We start from the raw sequence: 17,614 nt of genomic DNA, 5'->3' as shown, positions 1-17,614 counted from the left end.
GTTGCCTTGTGTCTAGGCGGGTAGTCTCTGAACATCTGGCCACTTTTGATAACTGGAAGGACTACACTCAACTGGCCCCTATGAAGAGAGGGGCCAGGAGCCATCTGCCAGGGTGGCGTGGGGAAGCAGAATGAGCAGTGTCCCTCCCTGATGCTGCTAATGACCTACTGAGACCCTTGGGCCTTGGAGCTTCATCCCGTTTCCAGGATCAACACTATGAGCTCTGTCTACACTGGGAGAGAGTACACTCTTGGCTTCCCCCACTGGCTCAGTACCTTCCATCTCCTTTTTTCGCCAGGTCTCCAGAGGCCCTTGTGGGTCTGAGTCTCCAGTTAACTGTCCACGCCTTAGAGAGAAACGAACCTGCGGTTAGTGCCATCTTGGAAACTAGACAAATGGTCTTTAACCAAGACTGAGGCTCACGGCTCCTGCCTCCTCCTCCTTAAATGCCTCAAAAAAGAAGTAAAAAAATCAGCAGGTATGACTGTGAAAACTCAGCCATGTACCCTGAGTAGAAAGAGGCTGGAATATGTTTCCCCAAATCTTCCTTTTTGAGTCGGTTCCAGCAAAGCCTGAGGCCAACAATGACATTCTGGGACAATACTTTGAGTTATTAACTGATTTTTTCCCTCCCTGGTGGTTTATTGTTTTCTTGGATTTTACACACACACACACACACACACACACACACACCCACACACCCATAGGCTATTGTGTGTTCAGTGTCTCTCAGAGAATGCAGAAATATCCCGTCAGAGAGCGCAGCATCTTAGCAACCCCCCACCTCCTCCCAGACTAGGAAAGAGTCCCTGACCTCAAATGGGGGCAAAATAACAGAAGGGAAGTGATGAGGTTGGTGGGTTCCAGACAGGCTCTGGGCTCTGCTTCTCTGGCAAGACCTCAGACAGGGGACCACCGTAGAGGCAGCTCAGGCAGGCAGGGCCTTTGATGACTTCCCTGAGGCACGAGAGGGCAGAATGACTTCTGTGCTCTGCTGCTGGCAGGGTGGGAGCAGAAATATCCCCCAAGCAAAGGGGCCAGGAAGGCAAGAACCCAAACATCTCAGCAGGCATTGACAAAGACACACAGCAGCGGGGCCCTGATCGAGCCCCTGTTTCATGAGGTTTATTTCAGCTACTCCTGGGAATTGGGCACTTGACACAGAAATTGAACTGAGAAACTGAAAAATAAAGCAAATGCCATTTCTTGCTTCCTGAGTCTACGCCTGACACGCCCTGCTCCACACTATCTGTTCTCTTGGGTGAGCAGGTCATCCCAGGGTCACAGGCAGGCCTGCAGGGAGCTGAAGAAGAAATGGTATCGGAATGAGGATAAATTCAGGGATGTTCAGGCTTTCTAGGAACATGATTTGGGGGTGTACCTCTTCCTGGTGCTCTCACCAAGCAAAACTCATGCTTTGGATTCAGGATCTCAGGGAAGTTGGTTCTCTCTTGCCCTCACATAACACCTTGGCCAGACTCAGAGCCCCACACTCTCTCTCCCTCCCCTGGGGCAGAGGCTGTTGTCTCATACGTGGCAATCGGGGATCTGAACACTACAAGAGCACCTTGACTTTCTGGCCTTGCTTGTGGCTATTTGCTCCTTGGTATTTGTAACCACATTTGCACGCACCCACATCCACACATACACACAGAAAGCACTCACCAATGACATCATCTGAGAAGTCTAAAGTGTTCTTATTAAGAGCATTTTAAAAGAAAATGTGCACCAAAGGTGTAGGAATTGTCCTGGCAACTTTCATGGACAGTAGTTAAATGTCCTAGTCACTAGTTAAATTATCAGCAAATGGCTCTCAGCTTCATTCATTCGCTCACTCAGTCGTTCATCCTCTATTAATGCCCACAGTGGGCCAGACATTGGAGACGTAAAGATATATAGAACAAAGCTCCTGTACTCACGGTAAACCTCACTGGCGGTGAACTTCATGCCTAGAATATTAACAGTTGCATTTATCCTATATGTAAGTGCTGTCTTTATAATTTGATTTAAGCTTATTTGGTGTCTAAGAAAGCTTTATTAGGGTTCTTTTAATCCTGGTATTGAAATCTGTGTACAAAAGAGATGTGTTTTTCTAAGATATGTCTAAAGCCATGTGTGAGAAATATGTTTGGTCTTTTTCCCTGGTTCCTGGCACAGAGCTCCTAAAACCCTTGGACTCTCCAGAGTCATAAGAGCCTCCCATATGCTAATGAATGACTGGTGGCTGGGGGCCACTAAAGAGCTTCAGGGTGGGTGCTGGTCTCCAAAAAGGCAAGGGCATGATTGGGGGTCGGAACATTCACCCGACCCCAACCACCAGGGAGGGGAGTGGGGCTGAAGATTGAGTTAATCACCGATAGACAATAATTGAATCAATTGTACCTAGTAATGAAACCTCCATAAAAACCTCTAAATGACAGGGTTTGGTGAGCTTCTGAGTTGGTGAACACATCAGGCGCTGGGAGGGTGATATTCCCAGACGGGACTTGGGAGCTCCACGCCCCTCCACCGTACCTTGCCCTATGAATCTCTTCCATTTGGCTATTCCTGAGTTGTATCCTTTAATAACAAAACAAAACAAAAAAAAATAGGAAATGTAAGTAAAGAGTTTTCCTTAGTTCTGTGAGCCATTCTAGTGAATTATCGAAGCTGAGGAGGGGGTCATGGGAACCCCCAATTTATAGCCAGTTGGTCAGAAGTACAGGTGATGACTTGGAACTTGGGACTTGAGACTGGTATGTGAAGTGGGGATGGCGTTGTGGGACTAAGCCCTTAACCTGTGGGGTCCCTGCTAACTCTGGGTAGTTAATGTCAGAATTGAATTGAGTTGTTGGGCACCTAGTTGGTGTCCAGAGAGCTGCAGAACTTATTGGTGTTGGGAAAAACATCACACATTTCATTACAAGTGTTGAGTAAAAACAACTCACCATGGGGCCGGCCCAGTGGCATAGTGGTTTAAGTTCGCAAACTCTGCTTTGGCAACCCGGGGTTTGTGGGTTCAGATCCCAGGTGCAGACCTAGCAGTGTTCATCAAGCCACTCTGTGGCAGCATCCCACATAAAATAGAGGATGATTGGCACAGATGTTAGCTCAGCAACAATATTCCTCAAGCAAAAATAGGAAGATTGGCAACAGATGTTAGATCAGGGCCAATCCTCCTCCCAAAAAAAGACAACACACCATGTTTAAGTTTAGCTGAATCTGAATGTTTATGAGCAACTTGAATGGCTATAAATGTAGCAATGTAGCCTGCCATGGTACCTGATAAATAGTAGACTCAATAAATCATCGTTGCTCTTGTACAGAGCATCAACTATGTGCCAGGCTAAGAGAATTAACATAATTCTTCATTAAGGTAAGAAATAACATAAGCCTTTGAAATAGTTATGGTAAGTCAGGATAGCAAATACTAAGTATGTGTGCCTCCCTTTATCTCTTTCCCCACCTTGGCAGACATTGCTAATCAATTGCAGGTCTCGTTCCCATTGAATCTGAACTTAGCCTCAGAATCCTTCTTTCAGTAAAAGATAGAGCCCATTTGCCTTTCCTAGGCCAGGAGAAAGAGACTGGAAGTCTAGAGATTCTTTCATGTGTTGTCTCAGGGTAAGGGTGCATGACTTTGAGATAAGTCACTACATTCCTCTGAGTGTGTGTTTACTCATCTGTAAAATGGAGATCATAACTTCCCCTAACCTATTCAGCTCTTGGAAGGTTTAAATGCTATGAGGGGTGGGAAATGCTTGAAAGGTTAAAAGATCAAGGCTCTCCCAAGAGGGTAGCAAGAGCTCTCGGAATTCATAGAAACAAAAATAGCATCTTTACTAGATGACAAAATTCCATTAAGACCCGTTTTAAACAGAGAAGATAATTGTTTCAAAAGGACTTCCTTCTTACTGATTAGAAAAAGGAAAGGAGAAGAGGAAGGAAAATGGAAAAAAGAGAGAGAGAGGACATGACTGGAGGTAGAGGCTTAGATTCAAGTCTCAGATCTGCCTCTCACTGGGCATGGAGTTGGAATGAGTTTCTAACCTTCTCTGGGCTTCACATTCCTCACCCATTAAATGGAGGAAACAATGTCCACCTCTCATGGTCATTGGAAGTGTGAAATGAGTTCGTGTCTGTGAGAGGGGCTTGGCAGAGCCGGGCACACAGTAGGGACTTGGTGAACTCCCAGCCTCAACGAGTAGAAGGAACCACAGCTTGGAGCCAGCCCAGTCCTACACAGTTTGAGAATGTAGGTTTTGCTGTGTTCCCATCCATCCATTCTTCCTCCCAACCTCTACTGAGTGTGCCCACTTGATGCTAAGCAGGGAGAATCTGTGCATTGTTACTGAATATTTCCCTTACCCCAAGGCTGCCTTGAGGGCAAAGAGGTCCGTGTTGCGTGATATGATTTGAACAGCTCCCCAGTATCCCACTTGCCCACTATTTTATCCTCATTAAGCTTTTGAGTCTCTCTTTAGGGAGCTTTGCTTACAACCCTGAACCTTGAGCTTCACAGGGGCAGGGTGGCCTCCCTGGGCAATTAAAGGCAGCTATGGGCTAGAAGAATGAGTACCACTGAGTGGGGATGTGTGGGCGCTGTGTGTGGCAAGCACAGAGGATGGGGCTTTGTAAACAGTCCCTTTAGGAAACTCCCTTCTAACCCCACTTAATTATGCCATCTTTTTCCTGCCGGAATCCTGACTAATACTGGCAGTTTATGGAAAATTCCAGCTGTTTTCTTTCTAGCTTCTAAATACCAACAGGAGCACGGCCCCATCTCCTCCCTCCAGTCCTGAGTGGATCTTCCCGCACAGAAGCTCCTTTCTCTCCATTGTCAATCCAACAGGAGGATGGATAGTCCTTGCTCTAGGGCAGTGCTACTCCACGTGGTCCCCTGACCAGCAGCAGGGGCAGCCCTTGGGAGCTTGTTAGAATTGCACATTGCTGGGCAGTTTTAAGCAGGGCATGAATTTCCCTTTGTGAATGTGGTATAAACTTACCCAATCTCCTGTACCAGGATGAGAGAGCTGCCACCAAGATGAGTCTGCATAAACAGACTAAAATAACACTTGTCTTCTACCTTCCATTAATTTCCCCCAAATATTTCCTAGTCACTTGCACAGTTTATTGCCCCTAGACAGCCAAACCCTCTTTCGTTTGTCTAGTCACTTCTCCACTATTTTTCACCCTTTGTTAAAATGGTACATAAGCTCCCAAATCTAACTGCTTCTTTGGGTTTTCACTTCTTTTCTGTGAAGCCCCTGTGCACATAAATATATTAACATCAATAAAATGTGCATGCCTTTGCTCCTTCTGTCTTTTGGCAGTTTAATTCATGGGTCTCAGTGACTGAACCTAAGAGAATAGAGGAAAAGTGTTTATCCCCCCTCTACAGTAGAAAGAACTGACAAGCGGGATGGTCCTGTGGCTTTGAAAGAGGAAAAGACTTTCCTCCCTCTTATAAAAACATGTCTCAGTGTAGTAAATGGAATCTCTTCTGTTGCTGTTATTAATTTTCTATAATCTCTCTTATTCCAAAATGCAGCTTTGAGGCAGATTATTAAGATACATATACTACAAGGTTAAAAAATAAATAGATATCCTTGGGGCTTATAAGTTGTTCACTTAAAACATTATTAAAATGATTGTCTTCTTTGCCGATATAGTAGCAACCAAGGATTCCAGTGTTAGCATCTAACAGACTCTGCTGCTTACCTGTGCTGGAAATAACAGCATCTACAAGGAAAATTTAAGAAAAACTTAGTGACTGCTAGATTATTCTTCAGGTTCTGCATTCTCTGCAATGTTCTTGGTTATTAAAAAAAATATTTGTCACAGAAATTCAATTAACATCTGACAACTGAATATGGATGTCACTTAGATAAATGTAATTGCTGTAAATGTCTGTATGATCTGGGATTTTTTTTTAAATGAGTGCCTTTTTGTTTACGAGGCCTTAAAAATCTAGAAGTGTTTCGGTAAAGAAATGAGACTTTTTTAACAAAAATGCCTTGCTGACTCACTGTGAAATCAAAATCTCCCCAATTTGTTAATAGACTACTTCATGCTATTTTAGTATTTCTTTACAAATCACTTTAAATGTAGTGTTATAACTTTCCCTCAATTTTTTTTGCTTTACTATAAATTTTATAGTGTGTGTGCATGTGTGTGTGTGACTGTGAAAAGGAAGGGCATTCCTTCATGTTCTTTTTTTAATACATAGTCCCGATACCTAGTACTCCAACTGCCAGGCCTTCGTGTTGCAACTCCTGCTGCCACTGACTTAACAGCTGGACTGACTTTTAATACGAATGAAAGTGTTAAAGAGTTGACTACAAAGGGAAGTTTTCTAAAATTCTTGTGAAATTGCTATGAGCAGATTGACTCTTGTCCTTGGAGACATCACACTGTGTAAGGTTCACACAACCTTGACCTTGGCCCTCTTTCTGTGTGCAGGTGCTTCTTTTCTCAATCTTATTTGCATGCGCCTTTCTCTCTCTCTCTCTCTGACCCAAGAGAAAGAAAAGCATATTGACAATAACTCTTTCAATAGTGTAATTCGTTCATTTACAGCATGTCAAAAAAAATTAAGAGAACATTTGTTTGAAAAAAAAAAAAAGGATAAACAGAGAAACAAGTGAAGGAAAAATCATGGAAGGAAAATAAGATGTGGCCCAGAGGTAAGATCATACAAAATGCATAGGTGCTGTATAATTGCTGACAGTGAGCCTCAAATTTGGCTCTGAGCTTCATAATAGAGCAAAGAAGAGAACAAATCAATTATAAGATTCACTGTGTCCATAAAATGGAAACACTCCAGAAGCTTTGCTTGATTCTAGAACAGCTGAGATGTCTCCTAAGCGGCCTCAGAGGGAACACTCTGGAATCCCGGGAATATGTCATTAGGGAAGGACGTCAGGTTTGGGCAGTTCCTTCTTCTCTGATTCTCTTCTCTGAATGAGGTTACTGATCCAAAGTGCTGGCGTTCTCAGGGGACCCAAACTTGCTCCTCATTCGTTCCCCATTCTCCCTAAGTCCCGCACTTCCTCCTCGGAGCCTGCAAACTAGGATGAGGCCAGACGGATAGGGTTGATTTGAAGGATAGGGTTACCCTGATTTTGGAGTGTAGTGTTTGTTACCACTGTTCACAGGCCTGTGAGTTTCCAACTCTACACATTAGAATAAGTTGAGAAACTTTCCAAAATTATATAATTGCCTGGGTACCACCCAGATTAACTAACTGTAGACCTCTGGGATCAGGCCCAGGAATTCATATATTTTTTAAAATGCTCCAGCTAATTCTTATGTACAGCTGAGTAGAGACCCACTGACAGTTGGGTATACTCAGAGGTTTACAAACTTGAGTGTGTATCAGCGTCACCTGAGGAGTTTGTTAAACATTCAGACTCCCCGGCCACACTCTTCCTCCTAACGCCCCCAACCTCCCTCTCAGAAGGGCAGGGAATTCTATATTTTGAACAGGAACTCCAGGTAGTTCAGATGCAGTACGTCCACAGAGTCACACTAGTCCACAAAATTTAAAAGTGGAAAGACCTGGCCTCTAGCCTGCTCTGACAACAGCAGGCTGTGTGACCTTGGGCCTATTACTTAAGCATTCTAGTTTTGTTTATTCATTCTTAAAAGGGTTATAGAAATAATCTGCTATGACTACATCTCAGGTTGTTGTAAGGATTTCCAACTGCCTCCCAACTAGAATGGGAGCCCCACTAAATTAGGGACTAGGGTCTGTTAGTTTTTGTATCCATAGCACCTAGATCAATGCCTCGAACATAGTAGGTACTTAGCTAAGTTGAAAGTGAGCCCATATTTGGGGAAGCAGATTAGAAAGAATTAAGTAGGTCTTTGGCCACCAGGTATGTATATTTATTCGGGGGGTGTGAGTGTATACAGGGGACTGCATTGAAATCCACAAGCCCATGATGGATATCCAGTTCTCTGGTTTCATTCATCTCAAGCCTGTGGGTGTGAAATTGGGGCATGGGTGGAGGAGTGCTCTTTGGTCTGGTTTTGTCTATCTTATGTCTAAACGTGTGTGGATTTATATGTCATCCAACAGGCAGATGGTTACATTTGCCACTACCAGCACAGGCACTTCTGCAAGAACTGAACATGCCAAAGATGTGCTACAACCGAATGATTTATTTTTATAACACATGTGGCTCTGAAATAAGCCTGTTATAACAGCATGGGTTTTATTGGCCAAGTATAATAGGACAATTTATTGACACATGGACATCTCTTGGTGATCTGAAAGAGTGTCTACAAATACCTCTTTCTGAACAGTGACCAAACCATGACCTTGTTTATGTGAAATGCCCAATTAGTGTACACAAAACTTCACCAAGTGCCAAGATGAGAGAAATAGGTAAAGCAAGGGACTGGGGCCAGGGTCTGGGTCTGGGTCCAGGACGCACTGTGTGCCTTGGGCAACTCAGCTCTCCTCCCTGGGACCAAGTTTCTCATCTATAAAATGAAGGGGCTGAATGATTATCCCCAAAGGTCCCTTCTGTCCCCCGCAGGCTGTGACTATCTGATTGGAAGACTGAAGCTCAGAAAGTCTTCTCCATTCATTTTCTCTGCTAGGTCAGAATTGCCGCGTCTGATCATCATGAGCCACATGGGTCCCTCCTTCTCTTTCTGGCATCTACCTGCACTCAAACTGACACCCCTGTAAACCAGTCCACACCATTCACTCTTTTATAAAGGTGATATTCAAGTGGCCTTATGAATAATTTCCAGTACAAATGGTATATATTTTATGTAGCAATCCCTATTAAACCAGAATTCTAGATACAAACAACAATCTTCAAACAACAAGGGGCTTTTGGGGGAGTGGAGGTGGGGAGAGGCCATTCATCTCAGTGGTTAGAAGTTCAGGCTCTGAGCATTAAAAAACAATTACAATTCTAGGGGCCGGCCCAGTGGCGCAGCGGTTAAGTGCACGCCTTCTGCTTCTTGGTGGCCTGGGGTTTGCTGGTTCGGGTCCCGGGTGCAGACATGGCACCGCTTGGCAAAAGCCATGCTGTGGTAGGTGTCCTGCATATAAAGTAGAGGAAGATGGGCATGGATGTTAGCTCAGGGCCAGTCTTCCTCAGCAAAAAGAGGAGGATTGGCAGTAGATAGCTCAAGGCTAATCTTCCTCAAAAAACAAAAAAGTCCACACATAAATAAATAAATAAAACTTCACCTATATAAAAAAAAATTACAATTCTAGAGGCTGGCCCTATGGTGCAGTGGTTAAGTTCGGCATGCTCTCTTCAGTGGCCCAGGTTCATGGGTTTGCATCCTGGGTGGAGACCTATACCACTTGTCAGCCATGGTGTGGTGGCAACCCACATATAAAGTTGAGGAAGACTGGCAACAGATGTTAGCTCAGGGCTAATCTTCCTCAGCAAAAAAAATAATAAAAATAAAAATAAATAATCATAATTACAATAATTGTAATTGACAAAATCACTGAAACTTTTCCCTTTCTGCCACTTCTTATATCAGTATGTGTTTTAGTTTCCTATTGCTGCTGTAAGAAATTACCACAAATCTAGTGGCTTAAAACTACCCAAATTTATCTTACGGTTCTGGAGGTCAGAAGCCTAAAATCGCTCAGCTGGGCTGTGTTCCTTCTATTGGTTCTAGGGAAGAATCCATTTCCTTGCCTTTTCCAGCTCCAAGAGGTTGTCTGTACTCCTACGCTTGTGGCCCTGCACCATTCTGACCTGTGCTTCCATCATTACTTCTCCTCTTCTGACTCTCCTGCCTCCCGCTTTCCCTTGTAAACTATCTTGTGTTTCCATCAGGCCCACCCAGATAATCCAGGATAATCTCCCCATCCCAAGGTCCTTAATTTAAACGCCTCTGCAAAGTCCCATTTACAAAGCAAAGTAATATATTCACAGCTTCTCGGATTAGGGTATAGACGTCTTTAGGAGGCTATTAATTCTGTGTACCACACAGAGGTATCTTCAGATCCCACCTTGGTGACTTATTGTCTGTTTGACCTTTGGTAAATTATATCCTTTCCCTGAGGCTTAGTTTCATCAATAAAAGTGGGTTAGTAACAAATCCACCTAATGGGGTTTTGGGGGTTTTTTTGCTTGTTTGCTTGTTTGGTGAGGAAGATTGGCCCTGAGATAACATTTTTTGCCCATTTTCCTCTTTTTGCTTGAGGAAGATTGTTGCTGAGCTAACATCTGTGCCAATCTTCCTCTATTTTGTATGTGAGTTGCCACCACAGTGTGGCTCGATGAGCAGTGTGTAGATCCATGCCCAAGATCCAAACCTGCAAACCCTGGGCCACCAAAGCAGAGCATGCAAACTTAACCACTATGCCACTGGGCCAGCCCCTTGTTTTGTTTTGATTGGTTGCTTTTTGACGATTAAATAAGGTAATGCTTGTTGAGCATGTGGTATACTGCCTGCCTGGTATATGTTATTCATAAGAGAAGGAGAAAAATTGAAGTTTTAGTTTAAAAAAAGAATCTGGGGCCTGTCTACAATCATCAACATCTTAGCATCACTGTGTAATAAGTGATGATATCCAGGACGATGACTCATGTATGGGAAAATGTTAATCTTCAAAAAACCCTAAGTAATTCTTCAGGATATTTTCCTAATTAAGGGAGTAAATGGAAGAGCAATGTTTTAGAGAGACTTTTAATTACAAGAATTGGGGGGCAAGTATTTTCTAGATGTAACAGTGAGAGAAACAGAAAATTCCATTTGCCAGAGTTTCCTCCCCTCTCCCCTGGGCGTTCTTGGTCGCTGAGGCCTGCCTGGGGGTGCCTGTGCACTAGTGCTGAGGGGATGTGGTAGGGAAGGTACTGAGACTGGTGGAAAGGGTGCCATCACAGTCTCTGGTAAACTTGAAAGAAATGGGTCCTGTTTTCAGGAGAAGGCATCTGCAACCCGTCTTTGTAGCCTACCCATTTGGAGTTTTCTAAAGAAAGGGCCTCTAATTCCATGTCAAACGGGAAAATCAACTATTCTGCCCAAGAGGAGAGTGAAATGTGAGAGAGCCCAAAATAGAAAAGAACACTTTCCATCAACACAAATGAGTCTTTCATCCTTTCAGAGAGTAATCATTATCCACCAAAATAAATTAAGTGATTGACATTGAACTAGAGGGATAGCCAGGTCCGGGGACACGGACCAGTGAACATTTTGTTGTTGAGTCTTCGCAAAGGCTCTGAAGGATGATGAAACAGATCCTGGCTCCTGCTCTCCACACTCAAGGGCGCAAGTCCTCACCAGTCCTCTGAGAAACGTAGTTAGAGATGGCTATTACTCATATGTGGGTGAAACTTTGCAATGTGATTGACAATCATAGATGACGTTTGCAAAGTACTTTGGCAGCTATACAGAGCTTCCTCACATGTATTTCATTTAATCCTCAGGGTAACTCTGGGATGTAGCCAAGGGAGATTTTATTATTCCTGTTTTTACAGATGAGGAAACTGAGACTCCGAAGGATGAAATGACTTTCTTAAGGTTACACAACAAATAAGTGGCAGAGCCAGGATTTGAACCCAACTCTATCTGCTGTAGGGGGTCTTGTTCTACTCTTGGCTGTCTCCCTGTAAGACTGTCCATCTGTTGTTTTAACAGTGAAGTGGATGCAGACTGCTTTGTCTGCTCTCTCCTGCCTCTGCCATCCACCTTACCTTTATGCTGTCTCTAGCTCCCCATATACTCTACCATATTGCTTCACAAAGCAGGGTTATCTAGTGTGGTAAAGTAGCAGCCCCAGAATTATCAGGAAGCCTATCACAAGATGCAGAATCTCTCCCACCACAGACTCAGATCCTGGGTATTTCCCATGCACAGTCAAGTTCAAGAAGCCCTGCTTTACCATACCTGCCCACCCAGGCTGCCTGATACTCCAAAGTGGCTTCTCTTCCCTTCTTCCTGTCCCAAACCCCGTGAGGGCCTGAACAACTGAGTTTCACTAATTCCCTCTCTCCTTTTGGAACTTCCCCTGACTTTAGTCAGTGGCTTTATAACCTCAGAAGAACTCCTCTGGCCCACTCAGCCCCCCTCATTTTCCCTTAAGCCCTCCCACCTTGGAGTCCTGGCTCACTCTAGCAAGGAGTTCACTCAAGGAAGTTTCCTCACAAAAGTGCTCAGGGAGCCCTGAGGAAGGCTGTGCTCCCCTGAGAGGCAAGAGCTGACCCCACTGTTTGCTCTAAGAGGGGCCAAGATAAGACCTGGACACCAGCGACCTCTCTGGTATAGTCAAAGGGAACTAATTTGAGAGTTTTTTCCCTCCCCTCTGGCAGAAATAACAAAGGCACTGGCAGCAACAGGAGAGGGGAGAGAGGGGGAGTGTGTGATTAACCCACAGGTGGGAAGAGCCTGAATAATCAATCATTTGGGAGTGAGTTTGTGAGAGAGAAAAGAGAGAAGATAAATAACTTGAGCAAATTATTCTCTCATTCTCATGCTTTCTCTCTTTCCTCCCCACTCCCCCAAACTTTAATAAATTTCTTTTTTAAGTGCACAAATAACTGTCAAATCCTCTCATGGTCACAGATCAGGAGCATTACAAGTTTAAAAATAAACAATGATTTGAGGGGAAAAAAACCAACACAAGAAGAACACTAAAATTTGCCTGGTGAAAACAGACACAGTAAAACATAGTGATACAGGTTTTAGGCTCAGCAAATGTCAGTTTTAAGTTTCAGAGTCCCAACACTGTTCTCACGGAGGGGCCAGACAATGTGGAGGGGGCATTTTCCCCTGTTCGTGTTAGCAGGAAACCCAGCTAAACCACCAATGAAGCTAGGGTGTATCTAGCACTCTGGAGAAAACCAGAAGGCCAACGTGCTCAAACCAGCCATAATTTATGGTAGACCAGTTGGAAAGAATGTGGTGTTTGTTGATTTTTATCTCTATAGCCAGAACTGTATCTCTGGAAGGAAGAACTGGGGTTGACATACCAGAAAGCATGAGTGTCAACTGAATATCTATTTATGGTTTCCTGTAGGGCTGATAAAGCTGCAAAACTCACCCACATATAAACAAAATTGGAGGAGGAGGGATGTGGGTCACACGCCTAGGTTTCTTCTAGAGGGGCCAATTTTAGTTTGACCCAAGTGGCTTATTGTCAGGTCTCAGCAAGGTGGACTGGAGAGGTTTCTCTTTAGCTCTCAGGAAAATAGAATTTAATCTCCTTTGCTGGGTCACTGTAGCTACCTGACCACTTATGTCTGAGCCTAGGCAGAAAGAGCTAGAAGAGTGCAGGAAGAAAGTCTCAAGATTTAAGATATTTTCTAGTTGAGGGTGTCTAATTTCAAGAAGAAAGTGTTTTCCTTAACATCAGAACCAATTTGTAGGTTTGATTGAGTCTCAACTGCTGGAAATGCCATCATAGTTTACAGATGATTACACTTCAAATTAAGAGTCTGTGCTACTGATGTTGGCCAAGGACTGGAGGGATGCTGTTTATTTCCAGTACTGTGGGCTTTATTCTGGGCCCGCTCACTCTCTCTGCTTCCCTTCTTTCCTCCTCATAGGACGCACAGGAAGAGTAAAGCTGCCTAGTCCCAGGCTTGGTCCAAAATCTAGAAAGGTGAGACAGGGCTATAACTATGCTTTTCAGTTTCACGCTTCAATGTGTTCACAACTGTACCGTGTTACAGGATGGGGGTGAGAGAGAAGGATCCAGTTCAGAACCTTCAGCTCTGTATCAGCATAAACTTCAGAAAGTGTTCTCCTCTTTATTCCTTGTTCAATGCAAAATAAACAGAGCAGTGGCTAGAAATGGGGGCTGAGGAGTAGGGGGAGGGAAACATTTGACGAAACTCACCTCCCCTCTAAGAGAGAGAGAAGAAAGAGGCCTGGCTAGCTATATCTGATCTACTCCAGTGCTGAGAACGCTCCCTAAATTGAGAGATAAGAACCCCGAGCATACCTTGAGTCTCACTCAGGGAAAATTTTATCTCTAACAAGAACGTCCTTGAAGGTTTAAAGTGAGGGCTCAGAAGTTCCAAACTGGCAGCCAGTGGGCGGGATCCAGTCTGCAGACCTGTTTTGCTCGGCGCACACATCGGCCTTTTCTTTTTAAATTAGTTTCCAATGTTAACGAAGCAGAAGGTTTCACATAAATGTCTGAATTTCTTGAAAAATGAGATGATCTCTCTACAGTGAGCCTCAAATTCCACAGAGCAATAGTCACTGATACTGGTTTGCGTGAGGCTTGGGGGTTGTAGTTCACCCAGGCCCTATCACTCCCTGCAACCCTAATCGAACCTGTTTTATTCTGACCTTATCTGCCCATATCAGGAAGTGGTTTGTAAATGCTCTGTTCTGTCACTCGGGCAGTTAAGTCACAACCACCTTGCTGACACAATAGCATATTTGAATAACCAAAGTCTGTCACTTGGGTTTTGATCTCTGAGTCTCTCAGTGTGGGCTCCCAGTCGTGCAGGAGTCCCTTAAAGATTAGCCTTACCCATGGCTAGGATATTTGGGTGGCTCCTTATGTTAAGAGAAATTAGAACCATGGAGGAATCAAAACTTGAGGCTATGAACGAAACTCCTTCCTGTGCCTTCTCTAAAGAATCAGCCTCTCTGCCACAGATCTGTTTATTGATTTTCTGTAAAAAATCTGAGAGCAGAAATCCTAATTTGAGTTGCTTGGAAGTACGAAGCTATTGAAACTCAAGGCCTTTATTATTATCATCACAGTTTATAATGATAGCAGGGGAGTAGCAAATTGCTTTAACGCTGAGCTTGGGCAGGCGTCTGTCTCTGGAGCTAAAAATTCTTTTTAAATTCTATTTGCAATAGTCACCCGTGAATAATTTATAGTGAATAACATTTTAAATATTGTTATTGAGGTGAAATTCACGTAATATAAAATTAACCATTTTAAAAGTGAACAATTTAGTGGCATTTAGTACATTCGCAATATTGCATAAGCCACCACCTTTACCTAGTTCCAAAACATTTTCATCACCCCAGAAGGAGACCCTGTATTCGTCAAGCAATTGAGCCCATTCTCTCCTCTTCCCCTATCCCTGGTAACCACCAATCTGCATTCTGTCTGTATGGATTTACCTATTTTTGATATTTTATATGATCAGAATCAGACAATATATGACCTATTGTGTTCATCTACCTTTTGAGAGTCATCCACATTGTAACATGCATCAGCACTTCATTCCTTTTTATGGCTGAATATACTGTAAATGAGTTTTAATTATTAAAAAACCCAGAGCACCTATTCTTTTTTCTTTTTGAGGAAGATTAGCCCTGAGCTTACATCTGCTGCCAATCTTCCTCTTTTTGCTGAGGAAGACTGGCCCTGAGCTAACATCTGTGCCCATCTTTCTCTACTTTATATGTGGGACGCCTACTACAGCATGGCTTGCCAAGCGGTGCCTTGTCCCCACCCAGGATCCGAACTGGTGAACCCTGGGCCGCTGAAGCAGAATGTGTGTGCTTGACCACTGTGCCACCGGGCCGGCCCCTGGAGCATCTATTCTTGCTACTTAGGGGGTGTTTGCTCATTGATTGCTTATGTACCAAGGATGATGAAGACTTGAGATGAGAGAGGAAAACAGGTTTTTTACAAACCCTCTCACCAAGAAGGTAGGAGTAAAGAGGAATGTACACATAGAAACACATAGGGATATGACTGTGTGTATTTGAAGGGGTGGAGAGAGCAGAGTGGTGATAAACACTTAAATAGTTCCCCCCCTTTTTTTAAAAAAAAAAAGATTGGCACCTGAGCTAACATCTGTTGCCAATCTTGTTCTTTTTTTTTTTTTCCTCTTCTTCTCTCTCCAAAGCTCCCCAGTACATAGTTGTATATTCTAGTTGTAGGTCCTTCTGGTTGTGCTATGTGGGACACCGTCCCAGTGTGGCCTGATGAGCGGTGCCATGTCCCCAGGATCCAAACTGGCGAAACCCTGGGCGGCAGAAGCAGAGCACGGGAACTTAACCACCTGGCCATGGGGCCAGCCACTAAACATTTGCTCTTTAGGTTAAGATAGAAGTGAAGTTTCCCTCAAGTTTATGTTGCAAACTGCCTTTCACAACTTTTTAACTTAGGTCGCTATAAAAGAGTTTGCCAAGAACGTTCTAGTTTCCTTCCACCCACATGGCCACCTACAGAGGAGTGATTGCAAGATTTGGAAACTGAGTCAGAGACTCAGAGATGTTATCTCCCCAGCTTCTGAATGTCCTGCAGATGAGGTCCAGATCATGGAATAAGGGCAATAGCTGTCACATCTTGAGCTTTTACTGGGTCTCCGGGTCTAGGGCCCCAAAGCAGCCCCATTAGCCCCACTTCTCAGATGGAAAACCTGAGGCACAGCAAGGTTAAGTACTTCCCTGGAGGTTACACAGCAGGTTGGTGGTAGAGTAGCACATATCGAATGGTTTGAGTACTCTTAACTACTATACCCATCTGCCTCTGGCATCCTTGTTTTCTGACGTGGTATGGCAAGGTGCTACACAGTTCTCCTGGCCATTGAGGTTAGGGGATGGGCGTGGCAGGGAAGAAGAAGGCGGGGATGCTGACTTGATCTTCATAAAGGTGAAGGAGGGACGATCTGGCCCAGGTTCCACTCACAGTCAGCACATGTGTAGTCTTGGACATGTGGACCAGAGATGGAAGACCCTTAACTACACTATGGTTCACCATTTTGGAGTATGTAGGAATCACAGGTTCCATGGCTGTATCTCCAGAGAGTCAGATGCACTAAGTGGGTAGGACACAGGAAGATGATTTTTTACCAGGAACCCAGGTAATTCTCGTGTTACGTGGTCCTCAGGCTACACTTTGAGAGATATTTGTCATTCTCATCCAAGATCCACTGTTGTCCCTTTTCTCTTTTGAGCATCTTGGAAAAGCAGCAATTACAGAGGCTATTTTCAGCCAGTAAGGACCCGATGAAGGTCACAGGCTCACAGGCCATGTGAAACTAGTCCAGGACAAAGCCTGCAGGAGGGGTTCAGGGGCTGCAGGAGAAGATAGCTACTTAAAGGGGGCTCAGGAAGAGATGGGGTCTCCAGGTGTGCACTCCTAAACACCCCGAGCCTTTGGTGATGCACAAGGTCATTAATTTTTAGTAGACTAAAACAACCGAGCTTCAGCATGGAGTCAGCACCCAGCCCCAAACTGCTGAGTCACTCCCCTCTGTCCTGGCTCACCTGCCCTGCAGCCCAGGGAGAAATGCAAACAATTTCTGTATGTGACCCCCCCAAATAAATCCCTAGAGACTTTTGGCTTCCTAGGTTCTTTTCCTCTAATACAAGGAATGTGCTATGAAGGAGGGAAAAGAAAATTCAAAATCCAAAGCCATTTAAAAATCTATGTACCAATTCTTCTGAGTCACAGGCTGAATTTAAAGAATGATAATTGGGGCTGGCCCAGTCGCGCAGCGGTTAAGTGTGCACATTCCACCTCTGGGCAGCCTGGGGTTCGTCAGTTCAGATCCCGGGTATGGACATGGTACTGCTTGGCACACCAGTCTGTGGTAGGCGTCCCACATATGAACTAGAAGAAGATGGGCATGGACGTTAGCTCAGGGCCAGGCTTCCTCAGCAAAAAGAGGAGGATTGGCAGCAGTTAGCTCAGGGCTAATCTTCCTCAAAAAAAGAATAA

The sequence above is a fragment of the Equus quagga genome, chromosome 6 (assembly GCF_021613505.1).
Source record: "Equus quagga isolate Etosha38 chromosome 6, UCLA_HA_Equagga_1.0, whole genome shotgun sequence".
NCBI classification, from domain to species: domain Eukaryota; kingdom Metazoa; phylum Chordata; class Mammalia; order Perissodactyla; family Equidae; genus Equus; species Equus quagga.
The sequence above is the reverse complement of the archived record's forward strand: the minus strand, read 5'-3'. Positions refer to the sequence as shown.